Below are 20,660 nucleotides of genomic sequence, written 5' to 3' on the forward strand. Positions count from 1 at the left end.
CCCCCCATACCCTGACCCAGCCATCAAGGTAACTTGTCCTTAGGAAGTGTTCCACACTGTACAAATGTACCAGAACTTGGTTCACACTTCCCCTTGGTGGTCAGGGAAAGAGAGGAAGTTGGAGAGTGGGGAGGGTGCAGCTCTAGACCCCCAGCTCCAGAGGGAGCCCCCTCAGGCTGGAATGCCTGCCCTGGAAGAAAGGAAGAAAAATCCTCAGAGTGGCTCCCCAGGGCCCCACTCAATCTCTTCTTAGGCACAGGCTCCCCCTGGTGGTTACTGTCATCACCGCCAGCTCCACCATTACCCTTAAACAAGCACACACTTGCCCATTTCTTGACTAAGACTGAAGAAGCCTTTGAAGGTGGTAAATTAAGGTTCTCTGAGGGCAAGAGAGGAGGAGAGGAAGAGGTCAGGGTAGAACTCAGGGAGCAAATCAAGGGGAGGCAAAGTGACCCTGGTCTTGTACTAGGACAGTATCACCCAGGAGAAAGAGGGACCTGAGCTGCCAGGATGCTTCCTCTCCAGGGTTGGAACTCTGCCCTAGCTACCAGACTGATCTGGATAATTTGAGCCAACTGAGGAGGAAGTTGAGGGCACAGCAGAGATTTCTGGGAAGGCACAGTGGGGTCATATTTTACATGAATTTGAAATATAGGGTAAGATGCTGGGCTTTATTCAAAATCAATAGTCTCACTTTATGCACAAAATGTGAAATTAAGGTGAATCTTCCTGAATATAAAACTTTTTGCGAATCACAATTTCAAGGCTAATGGACTGTGTGAATTGTAAACTGCTTACACGATTACTGCATGCGTCCCCATTTCTGCTGGTAAACGAAAATTCAGGTGGGGAGGGAGGCTGAATCAGGCTGTGAAGTCAGGGCTGAGTGACCAGGGTCACTCACCAGTTGTAGGTAGAAGCCTTGGAGTGGTTTCTCCTCTACTTCCCAGAGGGAGAGCCCGGGCCTGGCTCCAAAGGTCGCTACACAGGAGCAAGAACAAAGGTGAGGAAAGACAGAGGCAGAGAGATGAGTAAGAGGATGAGGTTGGACCAGGAGAAGAGAGGAGACAGACAGATGGGAACGGGAAGAGGGACCTGGGGGAGGCAGGGAAATGCTCTCACTCTGGAGAGCAGAGGACGCTCTCAAGTGTGATTGCTGGAGGATGGAGGACAGAGCAGAGCAGAGGTCCCTTGGGGCCTCTCACCAGAATTATAGCCAGAGCGTAGAGCCAGTGGGACAGCTCATCTAGATTTGGTCTCCTAGAGCTTTCCATTATCTGAGAAATGAAGGAAAAAGGAAGGAGCTGTGAAGAGCTGAGGAAGGGGGAGGGGGGGTGGCCTGCACCAAGAATGAGGTCAGTCCACCTCATTTGGGCCTCGCTGAGCTAAAGGTTCTGGAGGGGCAGACTGTCCAGGTCTTTCATAGGTGTCAAGTCCTCAGGCTTTGGCAGCCACTCAGATTCCAAGGTGACATGCAGTCTTATCAAAGTCTCTATTATTTTTGTTTTGTACCAGGGAGAAGTGGGCATTGTCCCACCCTTAACCACCCCACAGAGGCTCTAGGAGGAGCCTAGAGCCCCAGAACTGGGGGGCAGAGCCTCCCCAGCATAGAGCCTTCCCCAGCATAGAGCCCTTCCCACAGAGCCGTGATGCTGGACGTGGGAAGGCTACAGTGGGGGAAGGAAAGGGAAGGCTGATTGGAGGCATAGAGGCAGAGGGGACCCAAGCATAGCCAGGTCAGTGTCCTGGGCCAAGGCAGGGGGGACACTGACCTGGATATCACTGGAGAGTTATCCAGAGGGGAAACCAAGTGACTGCTCATCACTGACTAGATTGGTTCATTGTTCTCATAGCCCTTTGGGGATAGTGGAGGGTCAGTATGGGCAAGAGGTGATTCATGGGAAGCCTAGGAGAGGGAGGATGGACACATCAGTGACCCACTTCCTCCCTCCACCAACTGGTCAGGCCCTAGTGAGTTCCCCAGCAAGTAGGTCTCCCCTGTAAATGTTGGGGAAGAAAACATAAGGTGGGCTTTATGGGGTATAAGGGAATGGCTGCTTCAAAAGAGAGGAATGGAATGGCTCCAGAGTAGAAAGTTTGGAAGTGGATGGCCAAGAGGGATCAAACCAGAGAAGAAGAGTCAGAAAAACAGAGTGGGGAACACTGGTTGGATTTCCTAAACCTTTGTAGTTTCTCCAATAAAAGATATAGTTTCTCCTTGTAGACAGCAGCACCTTCCCAGCTGGTCCCAGATCTCGCTACTGAGACCCTGAAGAGGTGTGTTTTTTGTTTTAGTGACAAACTTAACTGGACCTGGGAGTAGGCTCTTGATTCTCTGTCAGTTTTGTTAGCCTTGTCCATCATCCCCTTAATTATATCAGTCAGACCCTTAACTCAAAGAGGGCTCATTTCCTTGGCATGAGGGAAAGCCAGGAGGAGAATCTGTGGTTAACCCATTTCTTCCCCTATGAATAGTTTTTTGGAAGCAGAGTTCCAAGGGGTCATGTATGTGGGAACGGCTGAGGAGCCATCAAGAAAACAAGAGGGAGCTCTTCTCCTCAGCACTGCCTGTGGAGGTGGCAGCCATCTCCTACTAGGCGTCATGGCCACCCTCACACCCCTCACAAAGCCCAAGATTATCAGAAAGAGGACCAAGAAGTTCATCTGGCACCAGTCAGACTGATACGTCAAAATTAAGCAGAACTGGCGGAAACCCAGAGGCATTGACAGTAGAGTGCACAGGAGATTCAAGGGCCAGATCTTGATGCCCAACATAGGTTATGGGGGCAACAAGAAAACAAAGCACATGCTGCCCAGCGGCTTTGGGAAGTTCCTGGTCCACAAGGTCAAGGAGCTTGAAGTGCTGCTGATGTGCAACAAATCTTACTATGATGAGATTGCTCACAACGTCTCCTCCAAGAACCACAAAGCCATTGTGGAGAGAGCAGCCCAGCTGGCCATCAGAGTCACCAATCCCAATGCCAGGCTGTGCAGCGAAGAAAATGAACAGACAGCTCATGCACACATTTTGTTTGTGCTAATAAGACCATAAAACTCAGCAAAAAAAAAAAAAAGAGGGAGCAGTTGTCAGTCCGTCAACTCTGCCCTGCCTCTCTCATCACTGTGCCCAGCTTCAATTCCCCATCACAATCCTGTCAAGCTCTGGTCATCTCTTTTCATTCCTCACATCTCTCACATCCATCTCTCAAAGTAATGGATTCTCAGCTTATGTGTATTGACCACTCAGTGGACAAACCCACTGGCTTATGTGTATTGACCACTCAGTGGACAAACCCACTGAGTCCATCAATACACTGAAATTCTTAACAGGTTGAATTCAACAAATCTTCTGTATTATAAACTCTGTTGATATCCCAATATCCTCCACTTGGGTATTCACATCTGGGTGGGGTGGTGGAAATGGAGTGGTAGTACAAAAGAAGGATCTGGAGCTGGGGGGTACCCATCCCATATGTGCCACAATGTCTGCACCCTCTTATCCACTCTTTCTGGAATACCATGGAGAGACTGTGGGTCCCCTACTGGTGTTCCAACTTTCTCTAACCCCAAATCCATGCAACTAATTCTAGGAAAGGGGGGATTAGGAGTTGGCCCTACTGGGACTTCTTTGGTGACTCTCCTAAAAAATCATTCCATAAAGGGGCTATTCCTGCATGAGGCTGAGGAAATACAGAGGTGAGAAAAGCCAACTGGGAGGTGCTCAAATGTAGCTATACAGAGAGGTAAAGGGGAACATGAATGGTTGTCCTGGTTGGTGTCTTCAGGCCAGATCTAAGTGGAGAGGCTGGCTGCCCTTTCATTCCATGGACCAGGGTTGGCAGAAGTTTCCCAGGTTTCTGAAATTTTCAAACCTTCCTCAGACTTCGGGCCTCCTTCCACATAGTGACCAACTGTAAAAGCTTTGAAAAGAAAAGGTACCATGCAATTGTCTTTAGGGAGATCTTAACGGGGCGGGGGGGCAAAGAGGTGTGAGGAGAACTGGTGCCTCACTCAGCATCCAGTCTAGAGGCGTGAGGACCCCCAGAGATTGAATGGGTAGGAAGCAGCCTGAGGCTCTTGCAGTTTGTAGAAAAAAGAAAGGAGGCATGAGGTAGTACCAGCTGCAAGGCTTCTACGGCTCCCAGTTCAGGAAGAGAATCCCCAGAGTGGGAAAGAAAAGAACCCAGCTGAATGGGTAGGTCCTGGCAAGTAAGGAAGAAACAGGGATCGGGGAGCTAGCTTGGTTTGGCAGAAAGACCCTTATGTGGGCTTAACCCTGATGGCTTCCCCAGCATATTAAGACCACCCTCGGGAACAGTCCTACTTTGTTGATGATCATATAGGGTTCATTTTCAAAAATGTATTTAACACTGAGATCAGCTCATTAACATCTGGGAGCTGGAGAAAGAAAAAGGGGGAGGGCAAAGACTAAGGCCATGTGTCTGGCTTGCCTCACTGGCCTCATGGAGGCGGAAACTCCCCCTTGGTCCCCTTCCAAATCCTCACACGACAGACACAACACCCTCCCATTGTTCTATAGAGAACAGTGGTCTGGATTCTGCCAATGCTGACCCTTCCCCGCCACCAACATTTGTGTGCCTGTCTCAATTTAAAGGCTCTTGGGGACTAGGCTGGGAATCAAATTCTCCATCATAAAGGGGCTTCTTTGGGAATTCACTGGCGGTCCAGTGGTTAGGACTCTGTGCTTTCACTGCTGAGGGCGCAGGTTCTATCCCTGGTCAGGGAAATACGATCCCACAAGCTGCACAGGGCGTGGCCAAAAAAAAAAAGAGGGGCTTCTTTAAGTAGGGACAGATTTCTCCTCTCAGAGTCAATGACTCCCCAAGAGTGGGCTTAGGTTTCCTCCATCCAATTGGAGGCACATGTAGTGGGCTGAATCATGGCCCCCAAGTGATATGTCCACCCAGAACCACAGAATATGACCTGATTTTGAATCAGCGTCCTTGCAGAGTTAATCAAGGTAAGGATCTCAAAAAGAGGTCATCCTGGACTAGGGTGGGTCCTAAATCCAAGAATGAGTATCCTTATAAGACAGAAAAGGAGACAACACAGAGACACAGAAGGAGAAGGTCATGTGAAGACAGAGCAGAGATTGGAGTGATGGGTCTACAAGCCAAGGAATGCCAAGGATTGCTGCTAGCCCCCAGAAGCTAGGAAAGAGGCATGGGATGGATTCTCCTCAGAGCCTCCAGAACAAACCAACCTTGTGGGCACCTTAGTTTTGAACTTCTGACCTCCAGAACTGTGAGAGAATAAATTTCTGTTGTTTAAAGCCACCAAGTTTGTGATAATTTGTTACTGCAGCCCTAGAAAGCTAATACACACCCCAAGAATGAGGTGGGGTCTCCCTCATCAGGTCTCCCTAAGGACGGGGTATATATCTTGGGTGGAGGCTATCTTTTCTGGGTCAAACTCAAGGTAGCAGTAAAGAGCTGAAGGTCTCGGGAGGGCCCCTCACCAAGCTAAGGCCTTAGGCCATGAACTTGCACTTGCTGGTAGAGCTCCCTGCACTTGCCCAGGGTGCTATAAGGCTGCTGCCAGGGTCTGGAGCTCTGACCCCTCTTCCTAGAGAGCTGAGAGGCAAGGTCCCCATTGCTTGGCAATACCTTCTTCAACGTTGCTTTGGTTGCTAGGAGAGGAGCCAAGAACAACAAACAGGACCCAGGCTCTGGTGTTGATAGTGGGAAGAGGACCTGGCTTTGACCTTAGCCTGGGAAGAAACTGTTCTGCCAGGCCACGCCTTGGATAACTTCCACCCACCCCTCCCCAACACACACACACACACACACACACACACACACACACACACACACACACACACACTGGAAGAGCATGTCACACCTCAAATTACCTCCCTGGACTTCCCTGGTGGCGCAGTGGTTAAGAATACGCCTGCCAATGCAGGGGACATGGGTTCGATCCCTGGTCCGGGAAGATCCCACATGCCGCGGAGCAACTAAGCCCTTGTGCCACAACTACTGAGCCTGTGCTCTAGAGCCTGAGAGCCAGAACTACTGAGCCCATACGCCGCAACTACTGAAGCCCGTGTGCCTAGAGCCCGTTCTTCGCAACAAGAGAAACCACCTCAGTGAGAGGCCCACGCACCACAACGAAGAGTAGCCCTTGCTCGCCGCAACTAGAGAAAGCCCACGTGCAGCCAAAAATTAAAGAAAAAAAAAGTAACTCCCTGTCATCTACTTCATCTGATCCTCCTACCCTCTGAAGCCCACAGAGCAGCAGTTATGATGCCCATATTACAGAGAAAACTAAGCTGCAAACAGGCAAGCTGGATCCTTGGCCAGCAGGTGAGAGAGGTGGGACTAGAAAGGAGACAGGCCTACAGGCTTTAGGCCAGCACCTTTCCCCTTCCCGTGTGGACCTGGGGAACCCCTCTCAGCTCAAGGATAGGACCCCCAGGCATGAGTGGACTACCCTAGCAGTGGGAGTTTAACTTAGTACTTAGGCATATGAACAAAGGACCAAGAGCACTGAAACTTATAAGGCAAAGGAGGTACATGTAAAAATAAAACATCCGGGGCTTCCCTGGTGGCGCAGTGGTTGAGAGTCCGCCTGCCGATGCAGGGGACACGGGTTCGTGCCCCGGTCCGGGAAGATCCCATGTGCCGCGGAGCGGCTGGGCCCGTGAGCCATGGCTGCTGAGCCTGCGGGTCCGGAGCCTGTGCTCCGCAATGGGAGAGGCCACAACAGTGAGAGGCCCGCGTACCGCAAAATAAATAAATAAATTAATTAATTAATTAAATAAAACATCCTTCTATTTTAATTAGCCCCAACCCTTCAAGAGGGCCTGCCTGCCCATCGATCTGGGGCATTCCTCCCAAGTGTTAGAAGGGAACCTGGAGACACACTGGATAAGAACTCACAAGGATTTAATCCTGCCTTTACCACCTATTGTCTGTGTAACCTTGAATAACTTTCTTAACCTCTTTGAACCTCAATTTCCTCAGCCATAAAAGAGGAAAAGGAATAGTATCTACATGATAGAACAGTTTTGAGGATTAAAAGAGAGAATGACTGTGGAAGAACTTACTTGTATATTCTATACATGTCATTGGAGGGCACTAATAGTTAGGAATCTCTTAAGATCAGTTTCTCTGATCTTAAGGAAACTGAGGATCAGAGGATAAATGACGGAGAAAGGGTCACAAAGTAAGTACAACAGAATTATATCATACAAAGAGATTAGATTTTAAAGTAAACACATAGGTCAAAAATTGAATCATATAGTCAAAACATGATAACTCCTTAAATCATCCATAAAATAAGGTAGAGCTGACCTCTCAATAAGTCCAGCTCAGCCAGTTGGGAACCAATTGTTGTTTCAGTGGTTGAGCACCAGATTTGGCAGCTGGCTTGCTTTTAGGGTCCATGTTGCATGAAAAATGCTTGAATCATTGAACTCACACTTAGTGTAACTGAGATGCCATCTCCCTTCTCACCCTGCCAGTTGTTTAAAATGGAGTTGCTCTTTGCTGAGTGCAGACGGCTGTACTGGTCCTAAGTTAAACGTGTCTATGGTGCGGCTCCGTAGAGGTGGAAGCAAGATTCAAACCTAATAGTTGTGCCTTCCTCCCAAGCATTTGTTCATCCAGCTAGGAGGTCTTGACTGCTGTCACTGTGGGCCTGCTTCTACCTGAGCCTGGGCTGGGCTGCCCGCCCACAGCGCCCCCCCAACCCATCCCTCTCACTCTCAATCTGCTCAGAAAATTCCAGCATGGGCTTTTGATGCTGTGATATATAATAAGAAATATGTAATTGGTCTTCGTCTCCATTTCTGGCACAGAGCTCCTAAAACTCTTGGAGCTTCATAATTGATAAATGTGTCTTGAGAAACATGTCTTGATATTCATAACAAATAAACCCGTTCAACTACACCAGAGTTTATGTTAATGAAGTGACTTTTGGAAAGTACCTAAGGTTGGGGCTGGTTGCCAGGGGAACCAACCTAGTGATCAGAGGGTTGGAACTTTCAGTTCACCACCTGACCTCCAGGGAAGGGAGAGGGACTGAAGGTTGAATCCATCACCAATAGTCAATGATTTAATCAATCATGTCTATGTAATGAGGTCTCCATAAAAACCCCAAAGGACTGGATTCAGAGAGCTTCCAGGTTGGTGAACCAGAATGAATCCACCGGGCAGAAGGTGGTGTACTCCAAACTCCCCAGGGAGAGAAGCTCCTGTGTTCAGGACCCTCCCGGACCTCTACCTATGTATCTCTTCACCTGGCTGTTCATTCATATCCTTTAATATCCTTTGTAATAAACTGGTAATCTAGTAAGTTAACTGGTTTCCTAAGTTCCCTGAGCTGCTCTAGCAAATTAATCAAACCAGGGAGGGGTGGCATGGGAATGTCCAATTAATTAGCCAATCGGTCAGAAGCACAGGTAACAACCTGGACTTACGATTGGCATCTGAAGTAGGGGGCAGTCTTGTGGGACCAAGCCCTTAACCCATAGGATCTGATGCTATTCTCCAGGTAGATAGTGTCAGAATTGAGCTGAATTGTAGGACACCCAGCTGGTACTGGAGAATTGCTTGGTGGTGTTGAAAAAAACATAATGGAGATACCCACGGAGGGTGATCCACATGTTGATCCCCAGCAAGGGCCTGAAATCTGGGGGAGACAGGATGATAATGAGCCACCAGAGTTCCCAGTCCCTCCTAGTCCCACTGCAGGCTGCTTCCACCTCACCCAGCAGGTTGGACTGGATTTTTCTGATGGTCTCCTATCCATAGATAGTGTTTACTATACTATACTTACTTACTATACTTACTATACTATAGTATAGATAGTGTTTATCCATGTCCTGGGAGGTAGAGGGAGCAGGGTCAGGACACTAGGAGTAAGTTAAAATTTGAGGGGAAGGGGGTTTCCTGCCCAGAAATCCTAGGGAGAAGGGACAGAGAAATGAGATTGGGTAGACTGATGTCTCACATCTGTGACTGTGAGGCCTGGAATCTGACACTCCCATGGGTGTGGCTCAGGCTCTCTGGGAGGCTGGGATTCTGGAGTGGGGGTAGGATCTGAGTCTGGGACTCAGAGAGAAATTCCCAGGGGTGGAGGGAGGGTTAAGTCCCCTCTGTGCCTGAAGGATGGACTTAAGGAAAGAGTGAAGGTTGTACATGTTATTTCCAACGGAGTAGCTGCTGTAGGAAATGGCCTCATACAGCTGCTTATTGCTTATGAAGCTGCAGATGTTCCAGCCCCTGGGGAGAAAAGGCAGGGGGGAGAGCGGGAAAGAACTCAAGGCCAGGTCAGAATGTGCAGAAAGGTTGAGAGTCAGTAGAGGACAGGTGGGGGTGTAGAAATTAGGAGAAGATGGATGGAGGTGAGGGGTCAGGGAGGAGAGAGAAAAATGGAAGAGGGGTCAGAGACAGATGAGAGGAACCAGGGTATAGGCAGGGGTTGGGTTTGGGGAGTTCTGGGTAATGAAAGGGGATGGTTCTTGGAGGGATGGGGCCCAGAAAGTCAGAGTGGGGAGCAAGTTGCATAAGGTGGGGAGGGGTTACAGGTTAGGATAGGATCTTCCTGAGGAGACCAGAGGTGGCTCCTGGCCTGAGTGACTAGCTTTCAGACATGAGGCATGCGCACTGGGTAGGGGAAGGGCAACAAACAAGAGGAGCGTGGTCACACCCAGCGGGAAGCAGGCAGATAGGTGGTGCTGGGAACTGGAGTGATAAAATGAATAGCCCCTACAGAACTCACACAGGCAGCCTTACAGGCTGAAGCCAGACAGAAAGAGCACCAGACCGAAGATGAAGGCAAGCAGCAGGTACAGTTATGTAGCCAGCCTCATATTTCAAGACCTGGGAGGGGGCCTGGAGGGAATGTGGTCTTAGGCTTCTGCCAGACATCCAGGTAGCTACTCACACGTCTTACCTCCTGCCCGTGTGTGCAGGGCAGGGAGGGGTGGTGGCAGGGTGGCCTCTGGAGGACAAACTTACACATGGAGCTCGCCTTATCTTCTTGAAGATGTCCCACTGGCTGTCCTTGTTTTTTAGAGACCAAGAGACCTTGCTCTCACAAGTCTAGGTCTAAGTGGGAGTAGAGGCAGAGTGGTGAGACAGAAGAGACCCAATTAGCCATGCCCCTCCTTATACTATCCAGAAAGCATCATGATATACTGATATGGGACAGGAAGGCTCCAGTGGGGTACTCCAGAGCCTCTCTGCTTTGCTGCTAGACTGACCTACTTAATTTGCAGTTTCCTAGCTCTTAACCCGCCCGTTCCTCCAAACCAGTCCTTCCATTCCTCCAAACCAGTCCTCCCACACATCCTACTTCACAGTCCCGGCCACTCCCACCCTGGTGGGCTTTGAAGCATCTCCTGGGGTGACCTCCTGGCAGTGAGCAAGCTGGGAAAGGGGAGATGGAAGGACTGTTTCTGGTCTAACAGGTGGCTGGGGAGTGAGACGTCTTAGCCCTGCCCCCCTCCCTCCCACCCCCCTGCCAACCTCCCAGGGCCTCTTGGCATATCACAATAGTTAATCTTTACTGAAAGCTTACTCTGTGCCAGGCATTCTCTAAACTCTCTATATCATTTCATCCTCCTAACAATCCTCTAAGACAGGTGCTATTATTATCCCCATTGTAGAGATGAGGAAACAAGTTCAAGGAGGTTAAATAACTTGTTCAGTGTTATCCACCTATAAGTGGTTGGGACAGGATTCAAAAAAGGTGTGTCTCTAGCAAGAGCCCGTGCTCTGGACCACTGTGTGGTGATTACTTCAGGAGTCCCTATTTTAGTTCATGGCACCAGTGTCCTCCCAGTTCCTCCAAACCTTAACATTGCCTTCCATCCTTCCCACCTACCCACTCCCCATATTCAATAAACTGCCAAATGGTATCTATACTCCTGCTTCTCTCCCCAGGCCCACCACAAACACCCTAATTCAGGTCTTTATTACTTCCCACCAGGATTTTGTCTCTCTTATGGTTAGTATTGGTTGTTATAAAGGTAGTGTGAGTACATTAAAGGAAGTTTGAAAAATGGCAAAGAGAAGAAAAATCCACCCAGAATCCAATCATCTTATTCCCACCATTGTACTTTCTTCCCATGTATTGATACTTTTTCCCCAGGCAAAGACCTTTTACATAATTGCAGACATTTTGTATGATAATTTATCATCCTACTTTTTCAGTTAACATTGATCGTAAGTGTATTTTTCACATTCTTTTAACCTCTTGGTAAATATCTTTTTTTTTTTTCTTTTTTTCTCGCGGTACGCGGGCCTCTCACTGTTGTGGCCTCTCCCGTTGCGGAGCACAGGCTCCGGACACGCAGGCTCAGCGGCCATGGCTCATGGGCCCAGCCGCTCCGCGGCATGGGGGATCTTCCCGGACCAGGGCACGAACCCACGTCCCCTGAATTGGCAGGCGGACTCTCAACCACTGCACCACCAGGGAAGCCTGGTAAATATCATTTTGATGGCTGTATAGCATTCCATTCTTAGAATGTCCCATAGTCAACCAAGCCATTCTCCTATCCATCACTTTCAGGAGTTTCCAAATTTTCTGTATTATAAGTAATGCTGTGATTCCCAGAAATGAAATTAGTGGGTCAAATGTTGTGCACCTTAATACAAGTTGCTTTTCTGAGAGATTAGTTTACTTAAAGTGTATGAGATTCTAGTCTCTTCACATCCTTTTCAGCATTGAGTAGGATCATTGAAAATCTTTGCCGCTTTAGTATGATTTTATTTACATACTTCAAAAACCAGGCAAAATCAATCATGGTGTTAAAAATTAGGACAGTGCTTACCCTTGCAGGGGAAAAATGATTGGGAAGGGTCATGAGAAGACTTCAGGGTGCTGGTAATGTTCTACTTCTTGATCTCAGTGCTGGTTCAGTTTGTGTGTTCAGTTGGAGAAAATTTGTCAAGTTGTATTTCTATGATATGTGTACTTTTCTGTATGTTACACTTCAAAGCATAGTTTACCAAGCACACCAAAAGCATAAGTAACAAAAGAAAAAATAGATAATTTGGACTTCATCAAAGTTTAAAACTTTTGTGCTTCAAAGGACACTCTCTGTATTTAAAATTGGCAAAAAAAAAAAAAAAAAAAAAAGGCACTCTCGGGCTTCCCTGGTGGCGCAGTGGTTGAGAGTCTGCCTGCCGATGCAGGGTACACGGGTTCGTGCCCCGGTCCGGGAAGATCCCCCATGCTGCGGAGCGGCTGGGCCCGTGAGCCATGGCCGCTGAGCCTGCGCGTCCGGAGCCTGTGCTCCTCAATGGGAGAGGCCACAATAGTGAGAGGCCTGCATACCGCAAAAAAAAAAAAAAAAAAAAAAAAGACACTCTCATAAAAGCAAAAAGACAACCCACAGAATGGGAGAAAACATTTGCAAACCATACATCTGATAAAAGACTTGCATCTACAATGTATAAATAACTCTTAAAACACAATAAAAAATATGAAAAAGAAAATATATATAATTGAATCACTTTGCTGTACACTTGAAACACAACATTGTACATTAACTATACCTCAAAAAAAACAAAACAATAAAAAGACAATTAAAAAATGGGCAAAGGATCTGCAGAGACATTTTTCCAAAGAAGGTATACGAATGGCTAATAAAAGATGCTCAGTGGGGACTTCCCTGGTGGCGCAGTGGTTAAGAATCCACCTGCCAATGCAGGGGACATGGGTTCAAGCTCTGGTCCAGGAAGATCCCACATGCCACGGAGCAGCTAAGTCCGTGTGCCACAACTACTGAGCCTGCGCTCTAGAGCCTGCGAGCCACAACTACTGAGCCCGCGTGCCTAGAGCCCATGCTCCACAACAAGAGAAACCACCGCAATGAGAGGCCTGCACACCACAACAAAGAGTAGCTCCTGATTGCCGCAACTAGAGAAAGCCCTCGCACAGCAATGAAGACCCAATGCAGCCAAAAATAAAAATTAATTAATTAATTAAAAGAAAAAAGATGCTCAATGTCATTAGTCATCAGGGAAATGTAGATCAAAACCATGATGAGATACTACTTTGCACACTCTAAGATGGCTATGATAAAAAAAAAACAGATGATAACAAGTGTTGGGGAGGATATAGAGAAATTAGAACCTTCATATATTGCTCATGGGACTGTAAAGTGGTGCAGTCACTTTGAAAAACAGTCTGGCAGTTGCTCAAAAGGTTAAACATAGAGTTACCATATGACCCAGCAATTCCACTTGTAAGATTTTAAATACCATAGAAGAAATCAGAAAGGAAAAGAGTGAACAATAAAAAAAGAAAAAAAATGAAGAGTGATCAAGTTAACCACATATAGACTAAATTTATAACTTTGGTATATGTCTGTGTAAATAAAAAGGTAGATCCTGACTCCCTACCCCCTACACCCGCCAAAAAAAAATGCAGGTGTGCTGGGAAATACATTTGCGTAAATATGATGAGTTACAATCTTTTTGTACAATTAAGGTATATACCCAAGAGAAATCAAAATATGTATCTAATCAAATATGTGTACCCAAATGTTCATAGCACCATTATTCATAGCAGACAGAAAGTAGAAACAATCCAAATGTCCCTCAACTGATGAATGGCTAAATAAGATGTAGTATATTCATACAATGGAAAATTATACTTGGCAATAAAAAGAAATGAAATACTGATACATGGGGTGACATGGATGAAACTTGAAAATATGCTGCTAAGTGATAGAAGCTAGGCACAAAAGACCATGTACTGTATGAATCCATTTATATGACATGTCTAAAATAGGCAAATTAATAAAGATATAAAGTAGTGGTGCAGTGGTTAAAACTCCACACTCCCAATGCAGTGAGCCGGGGTTTGATCCCCGGTCAGGGAACTAGATCCCACATGCATGCCACAAGTAAGAGTTCGCATGCCACAACTAAGAAGCCTGCAAGCCTCAACTAAGACCCGGCGCAACCAAATAAATAAATAAATAAACATTAAAAAAAAAAAAGACAAAGTAGATTAGTAATTGCCTGGGGCTGGGATAGTGGGGGAAAATGTTGCATGACTGCTGCTGGGTATGGGTTTTCTTTTCTAAGTGATGAAAATGTTTTAAAATAGGTTTTGGAGATGTTTGCACAACACTTAAGAAATATACTAAAAGCCACTGAACTGTACACTTTAAATGGGTGAATTGTATGGTGTGTAAATTATATCTCAATAAAGCTGTTACATATTTTAATTTACTAAAAGAAATCTTTGTTTAATAGACAAAAAAGAGCCATATTATTATTTTTTTATTTTTTAAAATTTATTTTATTTTATTTTTGGCTGCATTGGGTCTTCGTTGCTGTGCGGGCTTTCTCTAGTTGCAGTGAGCAGGGGCTACTCTTTGTTGCGGTGCTTGGGCTTCTCATTGCGGTGGCTGCTCTTGTTACGGAGCACAGGCTCTAGATGCACAGGCTTCAGTAGTTGTGGCTCGTGGGTTCTAGAGCGCAGGCTCAGTAGTTGTGGCACATGGGCTTAGTTGCCCCACGGCTTGTGGTATCTTCCCGGACCTGGGCTTGAACCCATGTCCCCTGCATTGGCTGGCGGATTCTTAACCATTGTGCCACCAGGGAAGCCCAAGAGCCATATTATTTAAATATACATTCGATTACTGTATTTCTATGTGTTTTAGTCTTAGTGCTTCCTCCTCTGAAATTGTCCTTTACCCTTTTATCTAGTGAGGAGCCTCTTTATTAAACTTATTTTGCATTAATTAATTGTACAGAAAGATTGTAACTCATCATATTTGTTACAAATATATTTCCCAGCACACCTGCTTTTTTTTTTTTTTGTGGCCGGTATAAGGGGTAGAGAGTCAGGATCTACTTTTTTATTTATACACACATATACCAAAGTTATAAATTCAGTCTATATGTAGCAAAATTGATCACTCTTTTTGGGTTTTTTTCTTTTTTTATTAATCACTCTTTTCCTTTCTGATTTCTTCTATGGTATTTAAAATCTTACAAGTTTATCCTATCCACACATACTTCTAGAAAGGTGATGAATAGTATTTCATCTTATTTTCATCTAATTTTATTTGCTTACATTTAATTCTTTAATCTTATACAATTTATTTTATGACAAGATAGGATCTTTTTGTTTTGGTTTTTTAAGTTGCTAGTAGCATGGGCTTCTCGGCCCCGTACTTGGTCCCCCTTCTCTAGTTCTATACACCACACTAAACCAATCTCACTTTAAAAGAAGTATCTAACTAGGTCACTTCTCTGTTCAAAAACAGTTGGTGGCTTCCCACTCCCTATAAAATTAAGTCTAAACTTATCAGCTTGGGAATTCCCTGGCCGTCTAGTGGTTACGACTCCAAGCTTGCACTGCAGAGGGCCTGGGTTTGATCCCTGGTCAGGGAACTAAGATCCCACAAGCCGCGCAGTGCGGCCAAAAAAAATAAAATAAACAAACTTCTCAGCTTGTCATTCAAAACTCTCTACAATCTAGAAAGACTATGGAGGGCAGTTTTGCTGATTCCTTCTCTCCTATACAGCAAAGTACCCACCATTCCTTCCCTTGACCATCCCATTTCAGTACCTTTCCTAAAGCCATCCCTCTACTTAGAATGTCTGTCGATCCTTGACAAAATTACCTGTCACAGGTCCACCTCCATTCCACAATCACAACCAATTTCACCTTCAGCAAGAAGTGTTCCCAGATCATTTTGGTCAAAACGAATTTCTCTCCCTGTAAGTCTAAAGCACTTCGCAGGTTTCTAATCCTGCTCCCTGATGTGTGCTTTTACTCAACATGTGGCTATGTCTGACTTTCCCGTTTGGGGAGTTTCAGGAGGGCAGGGACCAGGTCTTAACCATGACCGCCTTAGACCCTGCAGTGACAGTCCATTACATTTGGATAAAATTCAAACACCTTGCTATCTTTGTGATCTTAGGCAAGTTGCTTGGCCTCTCTGGCACTTAGTTTCTTCGTATTAATGGGAGATAATAACAGTACCCACAACACAGAGCTGTGCTCAGCTTTCGATGAGATAATAATTGATATAAAGCATTTCTCACAATACCTGGTGCAGAATGAATGTTAACTGCTATTGTCATCATCGTTATTGACACCATGGCATTGTCCCATCTGGCCTCAGCCTCTCTCCTGCCACCACTTTCCTTTGCTCACCAGGCCCAGAACCCACTGGTGTTCTATTCTTCCAACCCACTAAGCACTTCCCAGCATCAGGACCTATTTCCTCCCCATGAAATCCCCCTCCCCATGCACATTACCTGGTGGAGTCCTCCTAATCCTTCAAGTCTCAGCTGATACATCACTCCCTTAGAGAGGCCTTCTTTAACACACCAGTTTAAATTAGGTCTCTCTCTGGGACTTCCCTGGCAGTCCAGCGGTTAAGACTCTGCGCTTCCATTGCAGGGGGCATGGGTTTGATCCCTGGTTGGGGAACCAAGATCCCCGCATGCTGTGTGGCACAGCCAAAAAAAAAAAAAAAAAATAGGTCTCTATTATATATCTAACCTGCACTATTCAGTTATATATAAATTGTAATTGCATATATATGTAACTGTTTGTTTAACATCTATTTCCCTACCCAACTCTATAAGTCATGTTTTCTTATCTACTGTTCCATCTCCAGTTCCTGGCATGTTGTAGATGCTCACTAAATGTAGCTTGACTGGCTGAATGAATGGACAGAGTACTTTATATAGCAGGTACTCAATGAATGTTTGGATTTTTTTTTTTTTTTTTTTTTTTTTTTGGCTACATGGCTTGCGGGATCTTAGTTTCCCCGATCAGGGATAGAACCTGGACCCTTCACAGCGAAAGTGCCAAGTCCGAACCATTGGACCGCCAGGGAATTCCCAATAAATGTTTGAACTTTAATTCAAGTTAACCCTAGATCCTCTGCCATAGTAAACGCACTCAGACCTGGGCTTCAGAGGTGGGAACATCAGTTTGCAGAGATCACACCGAAATATAAAACCAAGAAAAACTCTGCACACATAAAATAGGAGAAAGGAATAAAAATGTTCATAGGAAGGCTCTTCAAGAGAGCAGAAACCATGATAGAAACAACCCAGATGTCCAGTGACAGGAGAATGAAGAACTGTGGTATAGTCACATAGTGGAATACTACACAGCCCTCAAAATGCATGAACTGCAGCAATATGAATCTTAGTAATATTAAGTAAAAATAATAAGCAGCCAAAAACTACATACAGCAGTATTCCTCTATAATAAGGTTAAAAAAAACTAAAAAAAAAATTGGAAATACATAAAGCTAAGATAAATTTATAAAAAGGAAAAGAGAATGGTGGATACCTCAGGAGGAGGATGCATTTCAGTTATTGCCAAGGTCCTAGCTTTCATGTGATAAGTTCTATGACAGTACTATAATTAAATAAATGTGTCCTGTGCACAGGGCAATGAAAAGAGTGTGCCATGAAACAAGGGTATGATTAATCTAATTCTGTGCACCTGACATCCATTAACGGCAAGGGAGAGAAATTATGCCTACTTTCTCCAGGTAGCCTTATTTGTTTGGGGGAGAGGGGGAAAAGTTTCTTCCTTCCCAACCCTCTCTGGGACTTTTCTCTAGGTTCTCCTCCTGGAGAGGTGAGCTGGTGGCACAGAGGTGGGGCAGCAGGGAGAGGAGTAATCCAGGGTTTAGCTACTTCAGGAAAAGCGTCCTGGAATTGGTGGAGTAGGAACCTGGAGGTGGGTCAGCTTCCATTACCATTCAGCTCCCCCCATTCCCTAGGCTAAGAACTACAGGGTGTGTAGTCTGTCGTTCATTTCCTGCTCTTCATTGAAGACCTCCGGATGGAGTGGAAAGAAGCCTAAGAGGTGCGTCCTGAGAGAATGGTACTGTGACCACATGGTAGAGTGTTGTAAGCATTCTGGGTACTGGAGAGTTGGGTCCAGTGGAGGTCAAAACCACCATCTTCAAACTTCAGTTTGGGGACTTCCCTGGTGACGCAATGGTTAAGAATCTGCCTGCGAATGCAGGGGACACGGGTTCGAGCCCTGGTTCGGGAAGATCCCACATGCCGCGGAGCAACTAAGCCCGTGTGCTACAACTACTGAGCCTGCACTTTAGAGCCCATGAGCCACAACTACTGAAGCAGGTGCACCGAGAGCCCATGCTCCGCAACAAGAGAAGCCACCGCAATGAGAAGCCCGCGCACCACAACCGAGAGTAGCCCCCGCTCGCCACAACTAGAGAAAGCCCGCACACAGCAACGAAGACCCAACGCAGCCAAAAATAAATTAATTAATTAAAAAAAAATTCCGTTTGGAACTACGGGGCAGCTGACTCACAACTTTTTACACATTCCCTCTTTTCAGTCTGGCCCAGGACACGCCTGGGCCATCCTAAGCACCCTCTGCCCCTCATCTCCCAGTCTTCCCTGCCCTTTCCTTCTTCATCCTAACTGTAGCTCCTAATCCTGTACTCTCACCTCTACTTCTACCAATCCCCAAAATGAGACCCTACTTTGTGAAAAAAGGGATTGGGGGGAAGCTCTGGGAGGGCAGCTTCAAACTTTCCACCTTAGGGGAAGGGGCTTAAGGTCAGACTGAACTGGGCTGGGCTTGCTGTGCTGGCCTCTTACCTTTAGGAAAGGGGTTAGAGGTTAGGCTGGTCTGGGCTACTGGTATAAAAGGGGCTGGAAATTGTGCTGGACTAGACTAGCAGTCCTAAGAAAGGGGCTAGAAACCAGGCTGGATTGGACTGGGTTAGGAAACATGGGGAAGGAGCTGGGTTCAGGATGAGCTGGGGGCCTGGGGGTCAAGGCCTGGACCTCTGCAGTGGGGCCTGGCTGGCATACACAGTTGGGCTGAAACAAGTTTTTCAGCATCATGCTGGGCCTGCGACTGGGCCCTCCCCTGCACCCAGAAACAGAGGACATGAGGGCTTTGAAGGGTTTACTTCCCCCACCCCAGCAATTCCTCCTGAACAAGGGCCTTCCCCAGAGGGGCCACTGGGGCAAACAGGGAGGAGCCAGATCTGGGGCTTCAGAGGAAGTCACTGGCCACCAGGTTTCCTGAGTTCAAAAAGTGGGTTCCCCTGTCTCTCTGGCCCATTCATTTCCCCCAGGGCAGAGTCCAGGCCTAGCAGGGCAGAGTCCAGGCTTAGCAATCTACCTCTCCCCTGGACCCCCAGCTCCCTTTCAGAAACATACACACACACACAATGTGAACCTGCAAATGCTGAAACCCAGTCACATACCCGCCCTGGCAGCCCCATAACCCAACACAATCGTACTGCCAAGCCATGCATTCAACAACACATCCTCATTTATGTACCTTTCGCTGCCAACTCACACCCAGTGGTCATGCCTCCTCTGCCTTGTTCAGCACCGCATCCCTAGCACATGGAATTGGGGCTGGCACCTGGAGAGGGCTCAATGAATATTAGCTGAATGAATGAATCCACCAAGACATACATCATAAACAAATGCATATACAAGCCCACATGCCTATTAATACATGTATACGTCCCTTATATACACATATCCAAGCCCTCTCTGAGGTCAGAAGTTACTACATACACAAGCTCACACCCGGGCAAAAAGGTCAGTTGTACACCTAGCGCCAGACACAAACACACTGCAGATAGGTGTTACCTAGGACTTCCAGGGCGAATTAGTGGTCACAGTTGGCTGGTAAATGTCCTTCAGTCAGATCAGGCCTGCAGAGGGGTGGGATATGTGTGTGTGTACAAATGCAGGCCTTGGAGTTCTGAGGTCCTGGAGCAACGAGGAGCTGGGCTGGCAGCAGGGCAGGGCCGAGGTAACTGCATGGACTGGAAAGGGTGTGGGGTGGGCCATGCTGTCCTTTCCTCTGGTTTCTTCCTGCCAGCTTGGGAGGTGGGGGCAGAGGTGCAGGTCTATGAGGCCTTACTTGAGATCCAGAGACCTTAGTGAGGGAACAGTCTGAGGCCTCAGATTCCCCTGTCTGGGATGAAAATGAGGGAGACTTGGAATTCCCTGACGCTTTTACTGCCGTGGCCCGGGTTCAATCCCTGGTCAGGGAACTAAGATCCTGAAAGATGCGCGGCACAACCAAAAATAAAGAAAAAGAAAAGAAAAAAAGAAAATGAGGGAGACTGGGTAGGGGTTTTTGCAGGTGCTAATACCCCTCCCCAACCCACTGCAGTATCTCCCTATCTTGCCAATCTTCTATAATAGTGGGGAAGGAGGGGAATCAGGGAGAATACCTGGAAAGGAGTCTGAAAAGTGCCCTATTCGTCCTACCATCTCTCTGTGGAGCTTCAGGCTGTCCCCTAGCAATAGTGCTTAAGCATCCTCCTCTCTCTGTGCCTCAGCCCAAAGTCAGCAAGGCGACAACCCCACTACTCTCCCGCTTCCCCACCCAGGGACCTAACACCAGAGGAGACTAGTTCAGATCTCAGCTGGGCTGGTAAGCTAGAGGCCAGGTAGGGGTAGGAATCTGACAAAAACAGGACTGAGTCTCCCAAGAATTCTAACCACCCAAAGCTCCTCCAATCCAAGTCCCCTCCTAGGCAAGGACCCCTTCCTCCACCCCTCCCCCAACAGCTTAATCCAGGTCTATCTATCCCAGGAACCCTGCCTGCAGAGGGCCACCACCTGTCTGGCAGCCCCATGACAGTTAGGGGTGAGGAACAATAGTCCTGGGAGGGGCTGGGA

General features: G+C 46.9%; 1 pseudogene; it reads left to right on the plus strand.

Annotated features, from left to right (window-relative positions):
* Positions 1-1,900: 1,900 nt before the first annotated feature.
* On the plus strand, positions 1,901-3,256 carry LOC101285847 (60S ribosomal protein L32-like; annotated as a pseudogene).
* The last annotated feature ends 17,404 nt before the right edge of the window (positions 3,257-20,660 follow it).

This window comes from Orcinus orca, chromosome 14 (genome assembly GCF_937001465.1).
Source record: "Orcinus orca chromosome 14, mOrcOrc1.1, whole genome shotgun sequence".
Lineage (NCBI taxonomy): Eukaryota > Metazoa > Chordata > Mammalia > Artiodactyla > Delphinidae > Orcinus > Orcinus orca.